This window comes from Podarcis bocagei (assembly GCF_964188305.1).
Source record: "Podarcis bocagei genome assembly, chromosome: 7".
Taxonomy (NCBI): Eukaryota; Metazoa; Chordata; class Lepidosauria; order Squamata; family Lacertidae; genus Podarcis; species Podarcis bocagei.
The window spans coordinates 2,410,923-2,435,334 of record NC_138132.1 but is presented as its reverse complement, the minus strand read 5'-3'; the positions used below and the strand labels follow the sequence as shown (position 1 = coordinate 2,435,334).

The following is a 24,412-nucleotide window of genomic DNA, read 5'->3' as shown; positions in this document are numbered from 1 at the left end:
GCTGGTTCTGGGGGCGGGGACTCCTGTGCAGGCTGGGATTCCTCAGGTTCAGCCTCCGAGTCCGAATCCCAGGCCATCACAACCAGATGCCCATTATGGGAAACTTCAGAACAAGAGCAATTCTCCCCTACTGTGGTTCAACTGGTATGGGCAAAGGTGTTTGGTGTTTTTTTTTGGGGGGATATTAGGATGTATAAAAGGGATGCAGGTGGCGCTGTGGGTTAAACCACAGAGCCTAGGACTTGCCGATCAGAAGGTCAGCGGTTCAAATTTTGTGTTGTGTCGGCTCCTATGATGTAAGTCATGGGCCACACCTGCTAGCCTGCTCCCTCAAATATCACTGGTTTGTTCCTTACTATATATAGGGTAAAAGGGACGTGGGTGGAGCTGTGATCTAAACCCCTGAGCCTCTTGGGCATGCCAATCAGAAGGTCGGCGGTTCGAATCCCCGTGACGGGGTGAGCTCCCGTTGCTCGGTCCCTGCTCCTGCCAACCTAGCAGTTTGAAAGCACATCAAAGTGCAAGTAGATAAATAGGTACCACTCCGGCGGGAAGGTAAACGGCGTTTCCGTGCGCTGCTCTGGTTCGCCAGAAGCGGCTTAGTCCTGCTGGCCACATGACCCGGAAGCTGTATGCCGGCTCCCTCGGCCAGTAAAGCGAGATGAGCGCCGCAACCCCAGAGTCGGCCACGACTGGACCTAATGGTCAGGGGTCCCTTTACCTTTATGAGTGAGTGTTATGGTGCAAAAAATACGGTATTTGTTGAAACCATAGTGACACGTGGCTTAATATATACTTGAGAAAACATGATATAAGATAAAGAGAAATTTCTTGGAAGTAATAAATAGGCTTAGGGGTAGAATAAGAATAAGTTGTTAATAAATATTAAGGATTAGAATATTAATAAAGGAGAAAAGGTTAGTAATTGAAAGAAGTTAAATACTATTAGAAATATGAATTTGGAGAACTGCTAAACAGGTGATGTAATGAAATTCAGTTAGAGGGGATTTGAGGAAGTCAGTTATCAATGTAAGGAAATTAGGAACTGGAAGTAATAATTCTTTTTTATGTCTTTTTCTTTGTTTTTGTGTTTTGTTTTGTAATGTTTTTCTTTTTTCTTGTTTCTTGTTTCTTTTTTATGTGATAAATGTGAAAACCAATAAAAAAATTTGAAAAATAATAATAATATATATATATACTTGAGAAAACAGTTTATCCATCTACATATAAACTGTATACTTTTGTATCCTTAATTATATTTTATGGTTATTTTGTTACTGCTGTTTTCCTCTGCTTACCAAAACGTTTTTTTTTTATGTATTCCCCATTTTCCTGTTCTTTCTTTTTCTTCTTTTTTCTTCTTTCCTTTCCTTTACTATAATAAGCTCAATATATTATACATATTTTTTTAAAGCAACCGGTACTCAGAATCATGGGGCTTCTGACAGTGGGGGCAGAGAACAGGCATCCTGCCTAGGAGCCATGGCTGGAAGCGTCTTCTGCCCTAGCCACTATACCCTCCTTCCTCCCCTAAGCTGGCAAAAGGGGCTCAGTCGCAAGCCTGTGTTGACTGGCAACAATTGTGCTTGTGGGTGAGAGAGAGAGAGAGAGAGAGAGAGAGAGAGAGAGAGCCTTCTCCTTTTCCTCTTGTCTTGGAAAAGGTGTTTCAAGCCATGAATCGGGCCTTTGTGCTTCTCTGGAGAGAGGCCGTGCCAGCCGGGAAGCCGTCTGAGAAAGCAGAGGCTGCGATGCCAGGCTCCTAGGTCCCATCTGCACAAGGCGTTTAAAGCAGCACTGTGCCACTTTAAATGGCCCAATTCTCCCCCCCCCCAAAAAAAAAAATCCAGAGAAATATACGTGATAACAACAACAACAACAACAACAACAACAACAACAACAACAACAACAACAACAACAACAATTTATTATTTATACCCCATCCATCTGGCTGGGCTTCCCCAGCCACTCTGGGCGGCTTCCAACAAAATATTAAAATACCATAATGCATCAAACATTAAAAGCTTCCCTAAACAGGGCTGCCTTCAGATGTCTTCTAAAAGTCTGGTAGTTGTTTATTTCTTTGACATCTGATAGGAGGGTGTTCCACCTGGCGGGCGCCACCACCGAGAAGGCCCTCTGCCTGGTTCCCTGTAACTTGGCTTCTCACAGCGAGGGAACCGCCAGAAGGCCCTCAGCACTGGACCACAGTGTCCAGGCAGAATGATGGGGGTGGAGACGCTCCTTCAGACATATTGGACTGAGGTCATTTAGGGCTTTAAAGGTCAGCACCAACACTTTGAATTGTGCTTGGAAACGTACTGGGAGCCAATGTAGGTCTTTCAGGACGGTGTTATGTGGTCTCTGCGGCCGCTCCCAGTCCCCAGCCTAGCTGCCACATTCTGGATTAGTTGCAGTTTCCATGTCACCTTCAAAGGTAGCCCCACGTAGAGCGCATTGCAGTAGTCCAAGCGGGAGATAACTAGAACATGCACCACTCTGGCGAGACAGTCCGTGGGCAGGGAGGGTCTCATCCTGCGTACGAGATGGAGCTGGTAGACAGCCGCCCTGGACACAGAACTGACCTCCGCCTCCATGGACAGCTGTGAGTCCAAAATGACTCCCAGGCTGCGCACCTGGTCCTTCAGGGGCACAGTTGCCACATTCAGGACCAGGGAGTCCCCCACACCTGCCTGCCTCCTGTCCCCCCAAAACAGAACTTCTGTCCTGTCAGGATTCAACCTCAATATAGTTTGTTCAGGGTCTGAGAGTTGCTAGGAGACTCCCTGAAGGATGCGCTCGCAGTACAACAGCCCTGTAGGGTAGTCCAGTATGGCAAGGTGCGCCAGTCGACTCTGGAGGCACACCCAACCCTGATGCAGTGAGTCAGCATCTTGGGCGGCCTGCACAAACGCAATGAGAATTGCCACATCGGTATGGCTATGTCAAAACGCGGAAGGAAAATGAGCTTTGCCTACTGAATTGCAGGTGGCAACATTTCCTGTGGGAGGACTACGGGGCCTGTGCGAGGCAGCCTTGACTGACAGCTTGGGTAAAGAGTTACACGATATTTGGGTTGCACCTGACGGCAGTTCCCACCTCTGTGTTCATTACCACTCCCTCCCCTAATTCCCTGCCTCTCTTTGCCTCCTACTCATTTTCCGATCCCCTTCATGGATCACTGCCTTGCCGACCAAGGTCCGTATAGAAAAAGCTATGGTTTTCCCAGTAGTGATGTATGGAAGTGAGAGCTGGACCATCAAGAAGGCTGATCGCCGAAGAATGGATGCTTTTCAATTATGGTGCTGGAGGAGACTCTGGAGAGTCCCATGGACTGCAAGAAGATCAAACCTCTCCATTCTGAAGGAAATCAGCCCTGAGTGCTCACTGGAAGGACAGATCCTGAAGCTGAGGCTCCAAGACTTTGGCCACCTCAGGAGAAGAGAAGACTCCCTGGAAAAGACCCTGATGTTGGGAAAGATGGAGGGCACAAGGAGAAGGGGAGGACAGAGGACGAGATGGTGGGACAGTGTTCTGGAAGCCACGAACATGAGTTTGACCAAACTGCGGGAGGCAGTGGAAGACAGGAGTGCCTGGCGTGCTCTGGTCCATGACACGACTAAATGACTAAACAACAACACAATTTTCCAAAGGGAGCTGAGAGAGAACTTAGGATGCTACCGGCAGAATGAGGAGCAGGGTTAAATTCTAGTGGTGTTCACACCATACATTTAAAGAGTGATCAGGGCTGGATTTAGGTTTGATGAGGCCCTCAGCTCCTGAAGGTAATGGGGCCCTTTCTATGTCCAGCTGTCCTTTGTCCACAACAAATTGTCGCCGCTTTTTGTGTTGAATATATGCTAGATGGTAATTGATGGACCTCATAGGTACATTGGTACCTCGCAAGACGAATGCCTCGCAAGACAAAAAACTCGCTAGACGAAAGGTTTTTCCGTTTTCGATTTGCCTCGCAAGACGAATTTCCCTATGGGCTTGTTTCGCAAGACGAAAACGTCTCGCGACTTTGTTTCCTTTGTCTAAAAACAAAGACATGTTTTGTTTATAAAGTTAATTTATTTTCCCTTCAGTTTTTGAACTGCTCTTTACAGTATGTGTGACTTTAAAGAGCAGTTAATAAACTGTTGTTGTACCAAATTTGGCTTTGTTTGGACTTTTTTTGACCATAGGAACGCATTAATTGATTTTCAATGCATTCCTATGGGATTTCGTGATTCGCAAGACGAAAAATTCGCTAGACGAAAAAACTTGCGGAACGAATTAATTTCGTCTTGCGGGGCACCACTGTATCTCAAACCATTTGAACATGTTGCCGTGCAACCAGTCCATGCAGAATGTCAGCTCCTTCAGGGATACTGGACTGAGGCCGTTTAGTCTCCTCCAGCACCATAATTCAAAAGCATCCATTCTTCGGCCATCAGCCTTCTTGATGGTCCACCTCTCACTCCCATACACCACTACTGGGAAAACCAGAGCTTGAACTATATGGATTTTTGTCAGCAAGGGATGTCTCTGCTTTTTGAGAAGGAGGTGAGATAGGAATGCTAATTATATAGAATAAGAAAGGGCTGTTTTCCTTCTTCCTTCCTGAGTCCTTGTCTCCGTTCTCTGCCTCCCTTCTCTTTCGCTTGCCTTGCCTCCGTTTACGAGCGATCTCGCTTTTCTCCCACGCAATGCTTGCGTGTGCAGGCAAGCGAGCGAGCCGCACATTCCCTCGTCCATCTGGATCCTATTTACTTCTCCTGCTGCCGCGGAGGCCTGTCTCATCCGTCGCCTTGCAGAGGCCTTGGGGGTACGTGCCAGAGTCATCGCTGGCCAAACTTTGCTTTGGCTCTCGGGAACGGTGGAGGGACTCTAACTCACTGTGCATGTGGAGCACAATGAAAGCACAAAAGCAATCCTGGGAACTGTAGTTTGCTAAGGGTGTGGAGGGAATTGTGGGGGTCTGCTACAGTTCCCACGAATCTTGGTTTAGGGCTGGAGGGCTGGTTTTTCGGTGTGATTGAAACCAGTGTCCTTCGACAGCTTTAAAAGTGTGTGTGTGTTTTTTACACTCAAGTGGTGTACATAAATTTCACAAAATAAAATAAAAAATAACCTTGTGTCCCCAAATGTTTGTTGGACTACAACTCCCATAATCCCCAAGCAGCTTAGGCAATGGTCATGGACCATGGGAGTTGTAGTCCAACAACATTTGGAGACCCAAGGTGGAAGAACGCTGCTTTAAATGGTGCCTAGGCCCAGATCCAACAATCTGCACCTGTCCTGAAAGAGGCCTGTTATGTACTGAGTTGAATAGGATCCAGAATGCAGCAGTCTGATTGGTCCACAGGAGCCACCCAATCCAGCGCCAGGTGGAAGTGAACCCGCAACCTGATTGGCCTACAGGAGAATCCCGGAATTAGCCAATCACGTGGGGCCCATTGTGTATATAATGTATATAAAGCAGACATTCTGGGGGAACTTCCATTTTTCCTCCTCACCACTATGAGCTGAATAAAGAGCATGAAATCCACTCTCGACTCGGAGTATATTTCAAGGCCTTAAGGAAGCTGCTGTGCTGCCATTCTTCTCTTGGCACAACTGCTCTGACCACTGGACTCTACTGCCCCCACCCTCTCGTCCTGGGTCCTTTTACTCTGTTTTGCCTGTGCACTCCTACATTTATCTGATGAAAACAGGGACGTCCTATTCCATAATCATAATAATAGTAACCATTTTATTATTGGCATCCCACCCATCTGACCGGCTTGCCCCAGCCACTCTGGGCAGCTTCCAACATAGATAAAAACTTAATAAAACATTAGACATTTTTAAAAACTTCCCTTGGAAGTCCTGTCGGTTGCAACCTGCTTCCCTCCTGGAACGGGAGAGAGGTCCCATCTGGTTTCTCCAGAGAGTTGGCATCAGCCAAGTGTCGATGCAAATGGCAATGAAAGCCCCCATGCCAACAGCTTGAGGTTTGAAACTGAAACAGGGAAAAGAGTCAAAATAAAAAAATTCCTTCCAGTAGCACCTTAAAGACCAACTAAGTTAGTTCTTGGTGTGAGCTTTCGTGTGCATGCACACTTCTTCAGATACACTGGATTCTTATCTCATTATACATGACTAAGCCATTTCTCACCTTCTCACCCCTTGCCTTTTCCTGTAAGACCTAATGCAGTTGTTAAGAGTCGTCAACAGGCTCATCTCAGCTATCTGCCAATCTCCCATTCCCACCACCCTTCTGAGTAATACCCCTCCCCACCTTCTCACTATGTAGAAGGATCTGGCAACTTCTGTTTCAGTGTATCTGAAGAAGTGTGCATGCACACGAAAGCTCATACCAAGAACTAACTTAGTCGGTCTTTAAGGTGCTACTGGAAGGAATTTTTTTATTTTGACTATGGCAGACCAACACGGCTACCTATCTGTAACAGGGAAAAGAGATGTGTTTTGTGATACCTACGTACCTCGTCTCCTGATCACAGGCAAGTTCTGGCATGGCCTTGGTTGAGACATGAAAACACCTTCCTGGGAGGAAGCCGTTCCCTGCATTGTGAATGCTGTTTTAAATGCGGAATTTATTATTGTGGTTGTCACTATTAATCGCCCGCCTGTCATCCTAAGATCCCAGGTCTTACAATTAAAACACAATGGGCTGGCGGAGGAAAAGGCTATACAGTGGTTGCTTGGTTCTCAAATGCCTTGGTACGCAAACAACTTGGAAGCCAAACGCTGCAAACCCGGAATTAAGTGTTCCGGTTTGCAAACTTTTTTCAGAAGATGAACGCGCTCCGATTTGAGTGTCGTGCTTCCGATTTGAGTGTTACACGTCCGATTTGAGTGTTACGCTTCCGATTTGAGTGTCGTGCTTCCGATTTGAGTGTTACGTGTCCGATGTGAGCGCCACACTTCCGTTTTGAGTGTCTGTATGTTTTTGCTATTTATTTTGTGTTTTTGTTTTTGCGGCTTTTTGTGTGACTGTGTGGAACCCGGTTCAGCTACTGACTGATTGATTGTGCAACTGCAGTACATTGTTTATTGCTTTCATTTTATGGATCAATGGTCTCGTTAGATAGTAAAGTTCATGTTAAATTGCTGTTTCGGGGGTTGCTTTTAAAAGTGTCTGGAACAGATTAATCCGTTGTGCATTACTTTCTACGGGAAAGTGTGCCTTGGTTTTGGAACGTTCTGGTTTTGGAATGGACTTCTGGAACTTCTGAAACAGGAACATCAAGAAGCTTCTCCCGTGTTTGCTCTCGCTGCACCCACAGACGTCCTGCGCACATCGACATTGCTTGCCTTGAACCAATTGCAACCTCTCTGCCCAGCCTACCTCGCAGGAGTGTTGTGAAGAAAAATGTGCGAGGTGTCGAACGCCTTCAACAGATAAATGGGATGAAATGAAATTGTAGCTGTTAAGGTGCCTGGAGTCCCAGTCAGGGAAAAGGGGGATAAAATAATAATAATAATAATAATAATAATAATAATAATAATAATAAATAAACAAATAAACAAATAAATGAAACTGTGAGAGTGATCAGGAACATGTTGTTGTTGTTTAGTCGTTTAGTCGTGTCCGCCTCTTCGTGACCCCCTGGACCAGAGCACGCCAGGCACTCCTGTCTTCCACTGCCTCCCGCAGTTTGGTCAAACTCATACTGGTAGCTTCGAGAACACTGTCCCACCATCTCGTCCTCCGTCGTCCCCTTCTCCCTGTGCCCTCCATCTTTCCCAGCATCAGGGCCTTTTCCAGGGAGTCTTTAAACCTCTTTTGTTGACCACCAGCATTATGCTTTCCAGTCTTAAGTTCGGAATAGTTTGCAAAGATTCCTAGAGTGGAAGCAATGATTCTTCAACATCAACTTCGTTGGACTGGTCGTGTTGTGCGGATGCCTGATGATCGTCTTCCAAAGCAACTACTCTATTCCCAACTTTAAAATGAAAAGCGTAATGCTGGTGGTCAACAAAAGAGGTTTAAAGACTCTCTCAAGGCAAATCTAAAAAAATGAAGTATAAACACCAACAACTGGGAAACACTGGCCTGTGAGCGCTCCAGTTGGAGAACAGCCTTGACCAAAGGTGTCCTGGGCTTTGAAGACACTCGAACTCAGGACACAAGGGAGAAACGTGCTAAGAGGAAGGCATGCTTGGCAAATCCACACCGGGATCAACTCCCGCCCGGAAACCCATGTCCCTACTGTGGAAGGAGGTGTGGATCCAGAACTGGCCTCCACAGTCACTTACGGACTCGCTGTTAAGACCGTGTTCATGGAAGACACTCTTACTCGGCTATAAGGGATTGCAGAAGAAGGAGAAGAAGCTGGACCGGGGGTGGGGGGTGGCATTGGTCTGATCCAGCAGGCATTTCTTGTGTTTATATTATTGAACCCTTTTTCTTACATTCTGGGGTTATATAAATGTTGTGACTGCTGTTAATTTCGTTCCTATACTGCTTTATATTTTAAAGAAAAACACCTCGAAGCAGTTCACGGCCCCCATTAATACATCAAAGAAAGAATTCCAAAATAAAAAGTTGCAGAGGAAGATCAAATATAAAATGCACATTCGAAACAACATAATTAACAGGAAAATGAGACATAAATTAAATAATAAATAAAACAATACAGTAGAAACTAAAGGGAAGGCAGTGTTGAGTCATCTTGGTGGCAAATGTTGCAGAGTTGGATCATTCAGTGCGCTCAAGCGTCAGCTGAGAAGTTTGGTTCAGGTTTTGAACAAAATCCAATCTGCACTTTCCCAGAAACAACACATGAACCACATCTTGCAATGTTGAGTCTCCAACCCGAAACTAGGTGCAAAAATGCACTTGCTTGTACGCAGGCTCACGCTCACTGAGAAAAGAATGCCTGACTTGGTTCCATTCATTTCAATGGGTCTACTCTGAGTAAAAGCGAATTGGCTATAATCCACAGGATGGGCTGCAGAAATTGCATGCGAAAATGTGTCTGTTTGGGGGGAAATCCACACTAAAAATGCCGGTGGTTTTTGTTTGTTTTTTGCAAGGCTCAGAAGCAAAATTTCAAGCTGATGTGGAAATGAATTTAAGGCTGGGAAAACTGGAAACCGATAGAAAACAAAATTGACATAATTTAGTCCAACGTCCCCACTGGTGTGTGCGGCCTATCGGAAACCTAAAAATAGACCTTTGGAATGTATTTGCAGATTTATATGCGTAATGTTAAGTTCCTCGCATCTGAGGAATGTTTTCGGTTTGTTTGAACTAGACGTCTCCTCCCCGCTTTCCCATATTGCAGGGGAGTCTTTCTCAGCCTTGAACCACCAGATGTTGTTGGACTACAACTCCCATCATCCCTGACCACTGGTCCTGCTAGCTGGGGGTGATGGGATTTGTAGTCCAATAATAATAATAATAATAATAATAATAATAATAATAATAATAATAATAATAATAATATATTATTTATACCCCGCCCATCTGGCTGGGCTTCCCCAGCCACTCTGGGCGGCTTCCAAAAGAATATTAAAATACTATAATACATCAAACATTAAAAGCTTCCCGAAACAGGGCTGCCTTCAGATGTCTTCTAAAAGCCTGGTAGTTGTTGTTCTCTTTGACATCTGGTGGGAGGGTGTTCCACAGGGAAGGCGCCACTACCGAGAAGGCCCTCTGCCTGGTTCCCTGTAACTTGGCTTCAACAACATCTGGTCCAACAACATCTGGAGACCCGAGGCTGAGAAATAAAGCGTGTTTCGCTTTTCACCAGCAGCTACCAGTTCTCAGTCATCCATCGGAATGTCTTCGCAGCTACCAGAGCCTGTAGTCTAGTCACTGTTTATTTTCCAAGCAAAAGGGTGTGGGAAGCCTTTTCTGACTCAGGGACATTGGCCTTGAATGCCAAGCATGTGGGGTAAGCTCTGGCATTTTCTCAACAAGGAAGGTGTTTTGGGTGTGTTTTTTTGGGGAACATGCACTTTGTGGCTGCTCAGAGAAACCTTTGCCATGTTCCTTCACAAGTCACAAGGCTCAGCTGCAACACCAGAATGATAATTGTGGCGGGAAGCCTCTGTGCAAGTTCTAGCCAGATTTACAGTACCACCAGCAAACTTTATTATTATTATTTTAAAAAACCACTTTGTACATGCTCAGAGAAACTCTCATGTTTCTTCACAAGTTCCAGGTAGCACCGGGAAAACAATCGTGGCAATGGTGGTGAAAACCCTCCAAGCTAATTCCAGCCAATCTTACAGTACCACCAGCCAACGTAATAAATTAAAAAATTAAAAAATTGTCCAGTAGCACCTTAGAGACCAACTAAGTTTGTTCTGGGTATAAGCTTTCGTGTGCATGCACACTTCTTCAGATACCAGATGTTTATTTCGACTGCGTCAGACCAACACGGCTACCATCTGACAACAGCCAACGAGTTTTAAATGCACTTTGTGCATGCCCAGGGAAACCCTCGCCACCCTTTTTCCAAAGCCCCGGGGCTCGGCTGTGGCACCAGAAAATTAAGTATGGGTTGTGTAGCAGGGGGAAGCTTTTGTGCCGATTCCGGCCAAGCTGACAGTTCCGCCCGCCAACGAGTTTTAAATGCACTTTGTGCATGCTCAGAAAAAATCTCGCCGCGCTTCTTCCAAAGCTGCAGCACCAGAAAATTACTTGTGGGTGAGAAGCCTCTGCGCCAATTCTAGCCAAACTTACAGCACCACCATCAGCAAAGATTGCTATTATTATTTTGGTAAGGAATTACGCGCCGGGGGGATGCATCGCGCGTTTGGATGTTCGAGGTTCAGCTTCCACGTGTTAGAACAAAAAAACTCGACCAGGGACCTCTTTTTTTGGTCTTTGTCTTTGTCCAGGAAAACGTAGCAGCTTTGCCAGTCTGGAGAGCGAGGAGTTAAAAGCCCGCCCTCCCGCATCTGTCTGCGCACAGGAAACTCTCCAACAGAAGTGAGTGTGAGAGAATTTCTTGCTCGGCTTTTTCTTCCCTCCTCCTCTCCCTCGCCACCCCCCCCTCCGTGCAACATTCCCCCCTCCCTTCATTTGCTTATTCTCCTCTCCCCCCACCTCCTTCCCTCCACCCCCTCTCCCCTCCCCCTTCCTTTCTCCCTCCCCCCCACCTTCCTCTCCCATCTCCCAGTTCCTCCAGCTGGGATCTGTTGCGCGCCTGGTCTCCAAAAAAAGAGAGGAGAGGTGGCTATATTTGTCTCTCTCCAGAAATCTCCCAAACCCCCAGAAATCTGCAAGAAAAGGAGGGGTGGGGAACCTGGAAGAGGAGGCTTGGGGGGTGGTCTGGCTTAGCCCCCACCCCCCTCTCCCCAAAAGCTCTAGGGGCGGGGGAGAAAGAAAGAGAGAGAAAGCGAGAAAGACCTCTCCGAGTGTGTGCAGTCAAAGGAAGGCGTTTTTTTAATTATTATTCTTTCTACAAGCTGGATTTGAGAGCCAGAAGCGTTTCCCTTCCTTCCCACGCCCGGCGGGGCTCGGCCAGTATCCCCAGGCAGCATGGCAGAGGCAGCGGTGATGGTTTGGACTGGGAACTGAGAACCGGGAGACGCGAAGACTCCGGCTCCGGCACAATCTGGCAGGGTGAGTCGCGCGTCGATGCGCTTTGGAAACAGCGGATCCCCAAAAATGTCCGGGGTGTATGTGTGTGTAATGCATGCATGGATGTCTTACTCGGAAGTAAGCCCCCTTGAGTTTCCTGGGGAGCTTGCTCCCATTGGCTCTGCTGGAAGGTTTGGGTTTTTTGATCCTGGCAGAGAGGCGAATGTTGGAATACAAAGGGGTTTTTCAAGAGCATGTCCAGAGTGCTTTTTGCTCACAGGTGCACTTAGTAATAGCCAGTGCGGCTTAGTGTGGATTAAAAGCACTTTCAGGCCAAAGACTGTGTACCTTCCAGGTAGATTTAAGCTGGACCTCTTTATCTCTCCCCCAAAATTTCTTTTTGTTAAAAAAGCAACCCTCAAAAATTTCCAACACAAAAGAGCTTTGTGCTGGGAGTTTTTGAGGTTTCATATGGTTAAACAGAGGCTTGCTTTCAGGTGTGGTTGAGAGAGGCAGGGTGGTGCAGTGGTTAGAGCAGGACCTAGGAGACCAGAGTTCAAATCCCTCGCTTGGCCCTGGAACTCCCTGCCTCTCAGCCAACCTCGCAGGATTGTTGTGGGGTTTTGCCGAGGGTGGGCATAACGCCACTGCCTTGAGCTCCTTGGAAGGGTACATATGCAGCGACTCAATAAATAAACAAGGGCACTCTGCACATGCTCTATGAGGTACACAGCTGGTTAGGCGTCACGTGGTCTTGGGCCTGCTTTCCTCCATCTGCGGCCGTGGGGTGCGGTGGGGCACAGGCGTCCCGGGAAGAATGCAAGGCAGGATTGTAAAACACGCTGGGCGTAAATGTGATGAATAACTGGCCTGCCTTTGAACTGAGGGACACTGCCTCGCAGGAGCGGCGCCTCCTCCCCGGCACACAGGCTTCTGTGGGGCAGGCCTCTTTAATCCCCAGCATGGCCTTTTAAAGTTCTGGTGCCAGGAATCCTCCCCTCCGCTGCGCCGCGAAGTCACGCTCCCCTCTCCTCTCATAAACTTTGGTCACGCATTTCTGGGGGCCTGGCTCTCATCAGCCCGCTGCTGGCGTTGGGAGGAGTTGGGCGCTCTGCGCATGTTCAGAGGCACCCTTGCCGTTTCCCCAGAGCGGAGCTTTGGTACCGAAAAGCAGGTTGTGGGGCTAAGGCCCCCAAGGAAGAGGTTTTGGAGGGCAGGCTTGCTTTTTTTTTGCAGCTCCGGAAGGGAGGACCTGAGGCTGTGGGTTCAAATTTCAAGTTTCCGGCTAAACCTTAGGAACGACTTTTTGAGGGCAGGACTTCCTCAGAAGGTGATGGACTCTTTTTCACTGGTGATTTTTAAACAGAGGTTTTTATGGTCATCAGGGATTCTTTAGCTGAGATTCCTGCCTTGCAGTGGGTTGGGCTAGATGACCGCTGGAGGACCCCTCCCAACCTTACAGTTCTGTGTTCCTCACCTGATTCCAGTTGCTGTTCTTTTGCAAGAACCGCTGCTGCCGTCGCCTCTCTTTGGGCTGGGTCGCCTTCTTCTTCAATGACTCCTATGCTCCACCCCGATGCTGCAACATTGAGCATCTTTCCCACAAGGAAACTCAGTTGAACTAATTGAAACTCACTAGTTTCAAGTAAGGGCTGGGCAGTGGAACTGTCCAGCTGATCTCTCCATCAAGAGTGGTGGAAAAAGGCTTATTTTTGCGCTCAAAATGCCCAGTTGCAGGGTGGGTCTCTGATGCACGGTTTATGCTTGTCTCTACGGAACCAAAGGGATGCGGGTGGCGCTGTGGGTTAAACCACAGAGCCTAGGACTTGCCGATCAGAAGGTCGGTGGTTCGAATCCCCGCGATGGAGTGAGTGCCCGTTGCTCGGTCCCTGCTCCGGCTTTTTCCTTCAAAAGCACGTCAAAGTGCAAGTAGATAAATAGGTACCACTCCGGCGGGAAGGTAAACGGCGTTTCCGTTCACTGCTCTGGTTCACCAGAAGCGGCTTAGTCATGGTGGCCACACGACCCGGAAGCTGTACGCTGGCTCCCTCAGCCAATAAAGTGAGATGAGCGCCGCAACCCCAGAGTCGGCCACGACTGGACCTAATGGGCAGGGGTCCCTTTACCTTTACCTTTACCTACGGAACCAAAGCACCCATCTTTCACACTCCACACCCTGGGAGCATTAATCCAGAATAAAAGAGCACCATTTTTATCTTGGGTAACAGTTGGGAACAGAAGAACCTGCGTCAGAATGAGTCGGACAGTTCGTTGGTCCATTCTAACTCCATACGGGCAGCACTGACTGGCAGCCACGGTTCTCCAGATTTTCAGGCAGGTAGTCTCTCCCAGCCTCCCTTTGGAGATGGTGGGATTTTACACTTGGACGGGACCCCAGGGGTCATCTAGTCCAACCCCTGCAATGGAGGAGTCACAGCTGTTGAGACTAGAACCTGGGACCGTCTGCATGCGAAGCAGACGCTCTTCCATGGAGCTCCAACCCTTTCTGGAAGCTGCTTTGTACAGAGTCAGGCCCTTGGCCCATCCAGCTGTGTATTACCTGCACAGACTGGCAGCAGCTCTCTAGGGTTTCCAGCAGGAGTTTCCCCAGGATTTGAACTCAGGACATTCTTCGTGGAAGGTGCCGGCCCTACCATTGAGCTACCACCCTTCGCCAGCTGTGGATTCTGCTGGGTCACACGGCTCTCCGTTTCCCATAAGGCAGTTACTTTGGAGTAAACCACTGTTTACTTCAAAGGGGGGGGGAGGATTAGTGCAAAGTGATGCCCTCCACCACACGCCCCACCTTCTCTGGTGGACTCTCCTTCCTTGGAGGTCTTCAAACAAAGCCTAGATGGCCATCCCTGGGAGGGTCTTCAGCTGTGATTCCTGCGTTGCCACGGGGTTGGAATGGATGACCTTTGGGGGTCCCTTACAACTCTGCAATCCTGAGAATTAGGGTTAAAGAAAGACCAAACCAAAAGGAAAAAGTGTGATCTCTCTCTCTCTCTCTCTCTTTCACACACACACACACACCAGGTTTCGCCAACTGGGCCCCTTCCAGATGTTTGGGACTACAACTCCCATCAGCCCTGATTGTGGCTGATGGGAGTTGTAGTCCAAAATATTTGAAGGGTGCCTGCCAGCTTTGCGAAGCCCGGTGTGCCAAACCACCAAGCGCCGCATCAACAAACCTCACATTTTGAACTTTGTGCATGGGCAGAGTTTAGGTGCGCATTGCGTAATTATTTTTTTTGAGGGGTTGGTGTTGTTCTTGGGCTTCTTACAGGAAGTGGGAGGCTTGGCTTGACTCGCCCTCCAGGAATCCTTCCTAGGAAAGTCCCTGCGGATCCGTGAGGCTTTCTGGGCTGTTGTTGTGTTTTTAACAGCGCAGGCGAGCGAGTGTAGGGGTTGCGAGATCTAGCACCCTAAAAAGCGTGTCTGGGATCCGTTCTGCGGCTGAATGCAGAGAGCAGGGAGGTCTTCAGTTGGGAGAGTGGGGAAAAGAAAGGGGGGGATATCTGTTCCAGGAGCTGGGCGTGGAATGCAATGCTCGGTTTTTCAATGGAGGGAGAAAGGGAGTCATGTGTCGGTTTTTGTGTGGCGGGTGTGTGGGATATGGAGGAGCAAATTGCGAACAGGGGGCTGGCCAGCGGTCAGGCGCTCTTTCTGGCGGAATGGGGTAGGGGTCCTGCATTGGAAAAGCGATTGAATTTTACAGGATTGGGTTTGGAGGGGCAGATTTGGGCACGAAAGAGGAGAGGAAGAAATTTCTGAAGCCAAAGAAGGAGGTGTGCAGAGCAGAGAGAAAAAGGGTTGTAAAAGGTGTGCAAAGCCTCTGGAGGTTTTTTTTTTTTGGGGGGGGGAAATGGGACACAGGTGGTGCTGTGGGTTAAACCACTGAGCTTAGGGCTTGCCGATCAGAAGGTCAGCGGTTTGAATCCCTGCGACTACAGGGTGAGCTCCCATTGCTCAGTCCCTGCTCCTGCCCACCTAGCAGTTCAAAAGCACGTCAAAGTGCAAGTAGATAAATAGGTACTGCCCCAGCAGGAAGGTAAACGGCGTTTCCATGCGCTGCTCTGGTTCGCCAGAAGCAGCTTAGTCCTGCTGGCCACATGACCCGGAAGCTGTACGCCGGCTCCCTCAGCCAGTAAAGCGAGATGAGCGCCACAACCCCAGAGTCGGTCACGACTGGACCTAATGGTCAGGGGTCGCTTTACCTTTATTTAGGTGCTGAGAAGGCATTGCAAGGAGCTGAAAGGATCGCGAGGCAGTGTGTTGTAACAGCTAGAGCACTGGGCTTGGAATTCAAATTCCCCCACTCAGCCAGCTGCAACCAGCAGCAGTTACTTCGCGGCGGGAGAAAACGCACTCTGCACATGCACAAAACGGACTCTGTAATCGTGGCCCGGTTCAGCGTCTGCTCTGGACATTCTTGACAATACAGTGGGACCTCAGGTTAAGTACTTAATTCGTTCTGGAGGTCCGTTCTTAACCTGAAACTGTTCTTAACCTGAAGCACCACTTTAGCTAACGGGGCCTCCTGCTGCTGCCGTGCCGCCGGAGCATGATTTCTGTTCCCATCCTGAAGCAAAGTTCTTAACCCGAGGTACTATTTCTGGGTTAACGGAGTTTGTAACCTGAAGCATATGTAACCTGAGGTACCACTGTATTTTCATTTGCATTTGTATCCCACCTTTTCCTCCCAAGGACTGTGGCTCTCCCCCTCCTCATTTTATTCCCAAAACAACCGCGTGAGGTAGGTAGGTTGGTGGGGTTGAGAGGCAGCAACTGGAGATTCGAACCCAGGTCCCAGTCCTCATATCAACGCCACAACAACCCTGCGAGGCGGGTTAGGCTAAGGGGCAGCCTCCAGCCAAGGTCATACCAAGCGAGCTTCATAGCTGGGCGGGCCGGATTTGAACCCTGACCTATCCCAGGTCCTAGTCTGATACTCTAACTGCTACACCACACTGCCTCTCTGTATGGATGTGGTTGGCCTAAAACAATACTTGGCTCCTTGTATCCTGCCTTGCCCTGAGGGTTTTCTGTGTGTTCCGAAAAGGGCCGGGTTCATATCAGGTCAATCTGCCTCCGCTACGACTCGGAAGGAAATGGAATTTCTTGGGTTTGTCCGCAAAGCCTTTCCTTTCGTTTCAGCAACGATGGCATGAACTATATACTATATACGTTGCTTTCTGCTCCCTGATTCCCCAGAAACTTCACGGCAGCCGTGGAGAGGGCTGGCAGAGGAGATGGCAGTGGGGCACAGCCACCGCTGTTATTTTGGAGATTGGATGGGGGGAAAAGGTGGTTTGGGAACAGCCGCCGGTCCGTGGCAAACAAAAATTAAAAGGTGACGAGCAAAACTATAAAGGAGGCACGCAGAATGAGTCCAGTTGCATGTGGGTTAAAACAGCAAAGACTATCAACGTTGCCAGATTATCAAGGATCTTTCCAGATTTGCCAGCCATGTCTTGAAAACGGTGTCATAAAAGAATGCCAAATAGTCCCTGTTGAAATCACAAATTATACGTCATTTTCTCCATTATAAGTGAGTGGTACCCAAGCGTTCAGTGTAAGATCTGTGGCTGTTTTCCATTGAGTTCCTATCTATGCTGCCAAGATCTGATTCTTTTGTCAAGATAACCACATCGGTGTCTTAAAATAAAATAAAATTCAACCACATTAATTTTGGGAAACAAGCAATAGCTTCTTTAGTAACATTTCTGATTCTGGGTGTTGGCAGCACTGAATGGCTCAGGCAGAGTCATACGTTCCTGCACATAAGGATGCAGCGGCCAGGATAGGACCCAGAGTTGGCATCTGAGCAGGACTCCAGGTGGGTGCTCTTGGTCAGATTGCAAACCCTTAGGCATAGAAATCTTCTGCAGCGTCTAAAAAAAAAAAGGTAAAGGACCCCTGATAGTTAAGTCCAGTCACGAACGACTCTGGGGTTGCGGCGCTCATCTCGCTTTACTGGCCGAGGGAGCTGGCGTACAGCTTCCGGGTCATGTGGCCAGCATGACTAAGCCGCTTCTGGCGAACGAGAGCAGCGCACGGAAACGCCGTTTAAATCCCGCCAGAGCGGTACCTATTTATCTACTTGCACTTTGATGTTCTTTTGAACTGCTAGGTGGGCAGGAGCAGGGACCGAGCAACGGGAGCTCACCCCATCGCGGGGATTCGAACCGCTGACCTTCCGATTGGCAAGTCCTAGGCTCAGTGGTTTAGACCACAGCGCCACCCACTTCCTATGCAGCGACTACTTGGCATCAAAATGCCAGCCTGTGTTCCCCCCACCCCTTCATGTGAGTTTACCCTTTCCAGGGGAATTCAAGTAAGCTTAAAAACAAACAAATCCTAGAATTGGAAAGGACTCGAATTGATGCTTTTGAATTCTGGTGCTGGAGGAGACTCTTGAGAGTCCCATGGACTGCAAGAAGATCAAACCTCTCCATTCTGAAGGAAATCAGCCCTGAGTGCTCACTGGAAGGACAGATCCTGAAGCTGAGGCTCCAAGACTTTGGCCACCTCATGAGAAGAGAAGACTCCCTGGAAAAGACCCTGATGTTGGGAAAGATGGAGGGCACAAGGAGAAGGGGACGACAGAGGACGAGATGGTGGGACAGTGTTCTCGAAGCTACCAGCATGAGTTTGACCAAACTGCGGGAGGCAGTGGAAGACAGGAGGGCCTGGCATGCTCTGGTCCAGGGGTCACGAAGAGTCGGACACGACTAAACAACAATAACAACAACAATGGGTCATCGTCCAATCCCTTATAATGCAGGAATCACAGCTAGCCACATTCCCTGGTCTGGAAGTCTCCTGGGCCTTTGGGCTCTCCCTATTGTGGCCCCAGGAGACCCGTTTATTGGTTTATTTCTTTCATTTACATCCAGCCTTCTCTTGGAAGAAATTCAAGGCTTATATGGTCTTTCTCCCCTATCCTGTTTCTTCCTCACGCCAACCTTCTGAGGTAGGCTATAACTGGCCCAAGAACAATGGGGGACCTTGATCTCCCCAGTTTTAGCCCAGGACAGGGGTACCTCGGTTTAAGAACAGCCCTGCTTACGGACAATTTGGTTTACGAACTCTGCAAAACCGGAAGTAGTGTCCCGGTGTGTGAACTTGACCTCTGTCTAAGAATGGAATCTGAGCGGTGGAAGGGCACTGGCGGTGGGAGGCCTCATTAGGGAAAGCGCGCTTCGTTTAAGAATGGTTTTGGTTTAAGAATGGACTTCCGGAACTGATTAAGTTCGTAAACCGAGGTACCACTGAAACAGTCCTTTATTAGGCATAGCAAACCACACATTATTAGGCATAGCAAACCCCAGATTTGTCTGCGACTGGACCTAACGGTCAGGGGTCCCTTTACCTTTATCTATATATAGGGTGCCTACATTCTGCATGGACTGGTTTCACGGCAACATGTGCAAATGGCTTGAGATACCTATTAGGTCCATAAATTACCATATAGCATCTATTCAACACAAAAAACAGTGACCATTTGTTGTTGACAAAGGACAGCTGGAACGAATTAAGTACTTAACCCGAGGTACCACTGTAATGGGAACAGCCGGTCAAGGGCATTGCAGAATCAAAGGCGTCTCCAGATGATGGGAGTAGACCTATAGGAATGCCCTGTCTGTTTGGACAGGGGCCCTTGGCACCTTGGGGGGTGGAAACGGAGACTTGACGTCACCCCTCCTGTCTGCCAAAGCAGCCTTCTCCCTCCCCAGCGCTCCTGTTTAGAGAACCTAAGCCACAGAAATGTTTGCTGCTGTGGTGCTCCCTTGCCCGGAGGCCAAATAGAGAAATGGAAGAGGGAAGATCTGAAGTGGTGGAAAAGTTTTATGGGGGCCGAGTCAGAGGGGGTGGGCCACTCGCCCAAGTCCTGCCCCCTTTGTCCAGCCTTGCTCACCAGAATACAGTGGTACCTCGGGTTACATACGCTTCAGGTTACATACGCTTCAGGTTACAGACTCCACTAACCCAGAAATAGCGCTTCAGGTTAAGAAATTTGCTTCAGGATGAGAACAGAAATCGTGTTCTGGCTGCGCGGCAGCAGCAGGAGTCCCCATTAGCTAAAGTGGTGCTTCAGGTTAAGAACAGTTTCAGGCTAAGAACGGACCTCCGGAACGAATTAAGTACGTAACCAGAGGTACCACTGTACTTCCTATGGCACAGGAGCTGTCGGTTTCTCTGGTCTGGAAATAATAATAATAATAATAATAATAATAATAATTTATTATTTATACCCCTCCCATCTGGCTGGGCTGCCCCAGCCACTCTGGACAGGGAGGTGAGTCGCCAGGGGATCAGGACCGGCCGTTACCCCGACAGAGATAAAAGGCTGTCGGACCCCGCCCCAGGTTGCGGGAGCAACATTGCTGTATGCTAGATCCTTCCTGAGATCCTGTACCTGTCCTTGCCTGGTGTCCTGCCTTGGCCCTGTCAGACTGTCTCCTAGCAAAACCTTCAGATTCTGGACCGGACCTGGACTGCGTTTCACGGGTTACCCCCGGGCCCAGCACACACCTGACCTTGCTACGCCTCTGGCTCCGTGGAAGATCACCTGCCTTGGTGCCAAAGGCCGCAGGGTCAATTCTCAGCTGCATCGCCAGGTGGGGTTGGGAGAAACACTCCCCGTCTGGAAAGCTGGTGGGGGCTGTAATAAATGGAAATCTGTCCTTATTCCCTTATGGGGTACACAAGAGCCTTTGTAGAGTCCTTTGTAGGTTCTCCATCGGTTGGAGAAAAATAACCAGAGAATATTGAGAAGCAAAGCAGCTAGTAAGCCTGATCTTTATTGATCTGTTGCAACAGGGTGCTCCCTTCACACGCAGGAGAAGGAGGAGGACCCAGAACAAAGGTGTGCCCACACTTATATAGACACTTTAAATTGCCCGCCCTGGAGTTCAAGACCACCCCCAGATACATCATACCTACATCACAGAAAGGGTGGTCTACAGCAGAAATCTGAGTGCATTGTTTATCTCCTATCTGGCAGATTATCTATTAATGCTCACTTGATTGGACACCCTGGGGAGTCTGGCCAGTCTTTTGTAGTGATAAATACTTAGTTCCTGAGCCACAGGCTCACACCCTATTCAAACACAGACATACCCTTAAGACAGGATTTGTGAAGGAAAAGACAATGGGGAGGCTTTTCCATTCTCCTTTGACCTTGCAGAGAAAACATTTGGTCAGTTTGGGAATCAAAAATGGTTCCAGGTCGGTCTTCCTGTGCTGATCTATGTATGCGCTTGGTTGGTACATTTATTAAAATTTATTATATATCTAAGACCTTAAAATTCTTATCACAGGGCTGGTGCCAGTCTGTGCAGGCAGCACTGGGCGAGGCGGAGCAAGTCTCTGGCTTGTTAGACGGCAGCTGCCTGCATACGCCAGAAACTGAAAATTAAAAAAATGATTCTGCTCAGAGGTTTGTTTTGGGATCAATGTGGAATATGCAAACTGCTGGGGAGGGAGACGGCAGGCAGAAGATGGATTTCTGCTTTTGTCCTGGACCGCGTTTCTCGGCTTTGCATTGCAGGGGGCTGGACTAGATGACCCCAGGGGTCCCTTCCAACTCGATGATTCAATGAAAGGACAGCTGTTGGGGTGGGGGAGCCGGAGGCAAGATGGAACAGGGGAATAATTTCCAGGTGAGAGCCTAAGGAGCGCCCGCTGGATCAGGCCAGGCAGTGGCAAGCAAGCTTCTGAATGCCTGTTGCTGGAAATCAAAGTTGGAGAGGGGTCTTGCACTCCGATCCTGCGCTTGAGGGTTTGCTGTAATTGGCTTCTGGTTGGCCATGGTGAGAAAAGGGTGCTGGGGCATCATCCTGACCCAGATGGCTGTTCTTATGCGCTTAAGCCCCCCTCCCGGGACCAGTGCCCGGGTGACCGGCCTCCGTTCAGAGGTCAGCTTCAGTGGATGCGAGAGACTGGGTGTCCGTGCCGGATTTACATATAAGCTAAGCAAGCTATAGCTCAGGGCCCCACTCTCTTGGGGGGGCCCCAAAAATGTAAAGGGAAAAAAACCTGGATGTACATTTCCGAAATATAAGATAAAAAACAAATAAAATAAAATCTACACCCAGCAACAGTGTTTTGTGTTGCGTAGGCTCCTAGGATGTAAGTCATGGGCCCCACCTGCTAGCCTGCTCCCTAAAATATCCCTGCTTTGTTCTTTTCTATATATAGGGTGCCTACATTCTGCATGGACTGGTTGTGTGGCAACATGTGCAAATGGCTTGAGATACCTATTAGGTCCATCAATTACCATAAAGGTAAAGGGACCCCTGACCATTAGGTCCAGTCATGGCCGACTCTGGGGTTGCGGCGCTCATCTCGCTTTACTGGCCGAGGGAGTCGGCGTACAGCTTCTGGGTCATGTGGCCAGCATGACTAAGCCGCTTCTGGCAAACCAGAGCAGCGCACGGAAACGCCGTTTACCTTCCCGCCGGAGCACTACCTATTTATCTACTTGCACTTTGACGTGCTTTTGAACTGCTAGCTTGGCAGGAGCAGGGACAGAGCAACGGGAGCTCACCCCGTCATTGCGGGGATTCGAACCGCTGACCTTCTGATCGGCAAGTCCTAGGCTCTGTGCTTTAACCCGCAGCGCCCCCCCGCGCCCCCCATATAGCATATATTCAACACAAAAAATAGCGACAATTTGTTGTTGGCAAAGGACAGCTGGACATAAAAGGGCCCCGTTGCCTTCAGTAGCTGAGGGCCTCGTCAGACATAAATCTGGCCCTGCCTGGGACCTGGAAGGGCCAACTTGGCGACTTCAGGTCAATCCTGGAGGACCAACAACCCTTGACCCCTGTGTACACCACCAACTCTTGTTTGGGAGAGAGGCAGTGGGGATGCAAGAATCAGCCGCTTCAGTTTTCCATAAATGCCTTTTTCTGGTGCTTTCCAGTCCCTGGGGGAATTTTAACGCTTTGCTCCTTCGAATCCCGAGACAGCCGCTCCATCAAGCGCCTTCTTTCTGAAATGTTGATTTGGCAAAGCTTATCGGAGGAGACCAGCTGCTTCGCTGCCGCTTTCGTTCCGGAATACGGCATTTGGCCGGCGTTCGCCAGATTGGGTTTTGAAAAGAAAAACCGTCAGCTCTTTAGACATTTCACTCCGTGTCCTTCCCTGTCTTCTTCTTCTTCTTCTTCTTCCTCCTCCTCCTCCTCCTCCTCCCAGCTGCCTATGCCTGGGAGAAAAGAGGCCTTGCATTTTGTAATTGCATCTCATCAGATTCCATTGTCAGGGGAACGAACGTCATGCCAAGCCAAGGAGCTGTGTAAACGGACTTATGGAATCCGCCTGTCAGAAAAAAAGGACCTCATTGGGAACAGCGTCATTGATACGCATAAGAACATATGGAAAACCTCCAGGATACTTAATATTTGTGGGGATGATCAGCAGAATTTGAATGTTGTTGTTTAGTCGTTTAGTCGTGTCCGACTCTTCGTGACCCCCTGGACCAGAGCACGCCAGGCCCTCCTGTCTTCCACTGCCTCCTGCAGTTTGGTCGAACTCATGCTGGTCGCTTCGAGAACACTGTCCCACCATCTCGTCCTCCGTCGTCCCCTTCTCCTTGTGCCCTCCATCTTTCCCAACATCAGGGTCTTTTCCAGGGAGTCTTTCTTCTCCTGAGGTGGCCAAAGTCTTGGAGCCTCAGCTTCAGGATCTGTCCTTCCAGTGAGCCCTCAGGGCTGATTCCCTTAAGAATGGAGAGGTTTGATCTTCTTGCAGTCCATGGGACTCTCAAGAGTCTCCTCCAGCACCAGAATTCAAAAGCATCCATTCTTCGGCAATCAGCCTTCTTTATAGTCCAGCACTCACTTCCATACATCACTACTGGGCTCCATTAGGAACTCAAGAAAGAGCCTGGCCGCTGGATCAGGCCCATGCCCCTACTAGATGAGCGATGCAACCCCAGAGTCAGCCACGACTGGACTTAATGGTCAGGGGTACCTTTACCTTTACCTTTACATTGATTATTGCTTTCATTTTATGGATCCATGGTCTCGTTAGATAGTAGAATTCATGTGAAATGGCTGGTTTAGGGGTTGTTTTTTTAAAGTCTGGAACGGAATAGTCAGTTTTGCATTACTTCCTATGGGAAAGCGCGCTTTGGTTTTGGAACGCTTTGGTTTTGGAACGGACTTCCAGAACGGATTCAGTTTGAGAACCGAGGTACCACTCTTTTTCCAAGGTGGCTGTGCGGCAGATTTGTATAATGGCATTATGATCCCGGCAGTTTTATTTCCAGTTTCTTTCCTAATGATCCTCCTGCTTTTCACCCTTTAGCTTGGGAGCGAGTAGCCCCTAAGAAGGAAGCGGGGGGGGGGGTTGTAGAGAGAGCCTACAGCTTTGGGTGTTGATCTGCTCCCCTCCGGTGGAGATGAATGGGGGGAAATGAAAACCCATTTGTAGATCAAAGGACTCCCTTCTTTCTCTCCGGCCTGGCTCCTGGCAGCCTGTCACCAGCTGGCAGCCCTGCCAGACTTCCTTGCCAAGTTCCTCCAGGCCCGTCTCGCTCGGAGGCAGTGGAAGGGAGAAGGTGGTTGTCAAACTTCTCTTAGCAAGCCCACACCCAGGCTGACAGCCTAGCTTTGCAGCCGCAGGCCCAGGGGCTATTGAACGTGGCAGCGTGGCCCCCGAGTGTCTCTGTGTGGACCCCAGACTCCCCCTAGGCAGCAGAATTTTCCCAGGCAAAACCCTCATGCACCTTCTTCCACCCTCTTCTTGAACGATGGCCAATGCCTTCTGGATGGAGAGATGTGTGAGAGTGTTTTTGCAGAAACCTCTGGCTTGAGTGTGGCTGGGATGTAAGGCAAGAGTATTGTTAGCCCAGAAACGGAAGCAAGAAGA

At 48.9% G+C, this 24,412-nt stretch overlaps 1 protein-coding gene and 1 long non-coding RNA gene across 3 annotated transcripts in view; both read left to right on the top strand.

The window, feature by feature from the left end:
- The first annotated feature begins 429 nt into the window (after window positions 1-429).
- Window positions 430-24,412, top strand: part of LOC308590684 — a 90,495-nt gene continuing 66,512 nt past the window's right edge. Inside the window, exon 1 of the long non-coding RNA XR_014009873.1 lies at window positions 430-729. This is a non-coding gene — a long non-coding RNA (uncharacterized lncRNA). The remainder of the gene's footprint in view (window positions 730-24,412) is intronic.
- The window catches only part of PLEKHG2 (pleckstrin homology and RhoGEF domain containing G2), a 75,633-nt gene continuing 62,326 nt past the window's right edge, over window positions 11,106-24,412 (top strand). The window contains exon 1 of one of the 2 annotated variants that reach the window (XM_081200140.1): window positions 11,106-11,569. The gene's annotated coding sequence lies outside the window, so the exon portion shown is untranslated. The remainder of the gene's footprint in view (window positions 11,570-24,412) is intronic. The other variant, XM_081200141.1, reaches the window with a different exon arrangement.